The following is a 3577-nucleotide window of genomic DNA, read 5'->3' as shown; positions in this document are numbered from 1 at the left end:
TCTTCTTGTCCTCTTTCCTGTTCGGATGATGACCGGAGGCCAACTGAAACCCTCCACTACGACCCAACATTGTTGCCTTATCGTCGGGAGCCTCAATCAACGCCGAAAGTCCATTCTATCGCCAACAACTGTAGGATCAACTGACGCCCTTCACCGAAGGTTTGTTACCCCCTTTTTTTCTATCTTAATTGATATTATAAGCTCTTTGTGGCTCAACCGCATAACCCTAAATGAGGTTTTCTCGAAATCTTTGCATAATCCTCCATTTTTACATAATAAGGACCACTGTAGGTGTTCGAATCCTCGCATCGTTGGGAAATGACCCCCAACCGGGTGTGGGTGGTTTCACTATTTGTGTATGCGCATAGCTAGAGTACTCGCTAGTTTCAAGTTTTGTTGCTGAGTTTCTTGTTATATATGCATTAGATTAAAATTTAAATTGTTGAGTTCTTCTGTTCAATGCGCTAGCCGAGTCTTGTTGTCTTTGTGGAATAGCCTGCTCACTCGATTCCTGACATTAGGAATCGTGCAGGGCTGCCGTTGTGCGACAACAAGAATACCTCACATTTAAACAACAATATTATGTTGGTTTTCCCACTGTGGTTTGTATTCTTAAAGAAATATGACATCTCCTTCGAAAATTGACTATCTTGGTTTTCGTGCCATTGTGAGGGGCAGTGCTTTGGACTTTGCACAACCATGGGATTACTCCACACTGTTGTCCAATTTGGTTTGGACATGTTGGCGTGTTACTTTTTGATAACCCAATTTGCATTTTTAACTTTTGTCGCTCATATACTAGAGCGCGGCTCGATTAGTTGTCGTGGTGTGTGTGCAGTTGTAGCACTCTCTCTTTACGAGAGGAACAATTAGATCGTGTCGTATGGCAGTTGCACTAGACTTTCAGGATCCTGAGTTTCATTTTACTTTTCATTGCATCGAAAATGTAGGATTGCTAAACTAAAATTTTAGAATGTAATTCATGTTGTATGATGGAAATCTAAAAGTTAGTGTGCACGTACATTGAATTCGTAGCACAGTCACATTGCTAGAAAATTTTTAGAATTGTATTGTATTGTCAATATAAATGTGCGCTGCTGGTACGTAGATGAGCAAATTGCACGCTACTTAATGCTAAGCATCGCATGCGGCTAGAAATGCCATGCAAAGCTAAAAAGAAATGCAAATACAAAAGCATACAAATCAGGTAAATACCCGTAATGTAAGTGCATCACAGATTATTTACTTTCTTGAATGCAACACTTTTCTACTCACATACTCACTTAGCTGTAGATATTTAGGACTCTTGACAATTGTAGTTCAGATATCACGTTGAGCATGATTTGAATGTATGAGAATAAAAGTGATTTTATTTTTGTAGTTTGGAGACCATGCTGGTCATGGTTTTAGTTAGCGAGATATTGGAGCATGTTTGCTATAGGTACATGTTTGACATTATTTTGTGAAATAAATTATTGAATAAATTGATGTGTTTGACTTGACTGTATCAAATGATTGCATGTAGTTATTTTCGAATTGAGTATGCCATGCATGTGAAAATTATATCATGAAAGCATGCCTAAAATGAATATATCAAGCTTGTGAATAGGAATTAGTACTGTATATTTTGTTCATGTGTGCGATTGCGATTATGATGTGATGCGTTTTGTGTATGAAAAAGTTGAATTATCTATGCATGCATAATAGCTCATGTGAGAGCATCTTGTGTTAAGCATGTTGAGATCAAATCATGCATTAAAGCATGTTAAAATTGAACCATGCATGTGCACATGTATAGTTAAATCATGACATGATAGGGTCATGCATGAAAGTGAATACAAATTTGTTATAAACATGCATGAGAGCATGTAAGTTTGAAGGCGAGGACTGAGATGAGCTCGATATTGACCGAGTTCAACTTGATCGGGCCTACCCAGCATGGATGGGTCACTGTCGTAGGCACTGGCTAGCCCACAACCGAGCCAGGCTCGGTTCTGCTGCCCAAGATGAAAAGAAGCCGAGCCAGACTCAATTCCTGGGCAAGAGGGGGATCGAGTGTTGCCCATGCCCGGTTCAGAAATTTCCCCAACCGAGCCAGGCTCGGTTCTTGGGCAAGAGGGGAACCGAGTGTTGCCCACGCCCGATTCAGGATTTTCAACCCGATTCGCACCAAACCCTCCATCGAGATGGCAAGGAAGAGTAGCAACGATAGTAGAAGCACCACAAAGAGCGTTTTCTAATCGATTTCCATCTTCTCCGTGAAGAAGGACGTCAATTTCTAGTAAGAATCTGTCGAAAAAAGGAAGAGTTCTGGCAGAGAAACGAAATCACGAAAAGGGGAGCAAAAGCTTGCCCGAGAAGGAATTGAGGAGAGGAGTGAGAGGTGAGAAAGAGGGGGGCAGGCGTGCGACCTTCCGGAATCAGAGAAGAAGGGGGGAAGTGGGTGGCGGCTTCAACCGCCCCACTAGGTCGGCACCCAATGGCCACAACAGCAGGGGGGGGTTCCTGTGACTTGGATCCAGTCGTATCCAACTTGGATCTAAAACAATTTTTTTTATTTCATGAGTCTTCACCAACAACATCTAACGATGTTTCGGTTGGACATTACGGGATGTGTCCATGCATGCCTTGACCAGTACGGGTGTCCCTATCTACATGCATCTGTGATTCAAACGGGTTATAAATGGTTTTGTTTCGCCTATCAAATGCCTCCTAAGAGTAATGGCAAGGCTCGGGTATTGGATGTTGACTCTTAACAAATTTTTAACTCTTTTATATTAAAAAATTACAGATCCTAATCAGAACTCGGGTCAAGCTCAAATCTGGTATACAATTTTACAAATCATACCTGGTTCTATATATGAATTGGACCCTTTGAGTCTGACCCGTATTCCTACCTAATCTCCTTGTAGGGATGGTAGTGGACCGGGAAAAAATGGGGCCCCATCCTGCCTCGCCCGGTTTTGGATTGGGGATGGAGGACATGAAATGGGGATGAAGGTTAAAATCAAAACCCGTGTAGGAATGGAGGCAGGGATAGACTTACTCTTTCCCTCGCCTTAACCCTGTCCTTGATCCCTGTTAGTAAACCTTCCTCTCTGTTTTTTGTGGATGACAGTGGAGTGGACCCAGGAGAAACGGGGCCCATCCCATTTGGACCGGGAATGGAGGACATGAAACGGGATGCAGGCGGGGATGGATGGATGACAGGATTTTGAGACGGGCAGGGGTGGAGACCTTGTCCACTGCCATCTCCTTCTACTAGAGATTGCATGTACAAATGACCGTAGCAATTAAACATTTCCATGCCGACTTTGCTCTAAAGTGGTTAAATTTGGATTAACCATGTGCATACATGTAAGCCAAAAATGGCTGCCATCATGTATGATCACTCGGGAGTCGGGGTGGGCATCGGGCTGACCCGACCCGAAAATGAATTTAGTAATGGGTCGGGTGTAGGCGCGGTTCTTAACGGGTTCAGGTTTAGAAAGCAACCCATGACCCGGCCATTGGCACGGATCGATCAAGCTCGACCCCAAACCATTTGTTTTAGATGTATATGGTAATGCACTAATGC

Source organism: Nuphar pumila, chromosome 4 (genome assembly GCF_984573655.1).
Source record: "Nuphar pumila chromosome 4, dmNupPumi1.hap1.1, whole genome shotgun sequence".
Lineage (NCBI taxonomy): Eukaryota > Viridiplantae > Streptophyta > Magnoliopsida > Nymphaeales > Nymphaeaceae > Nuphar > Nuphar pumila.
This window is presented reverse-complemented; position numbering follows the sequence as displayed.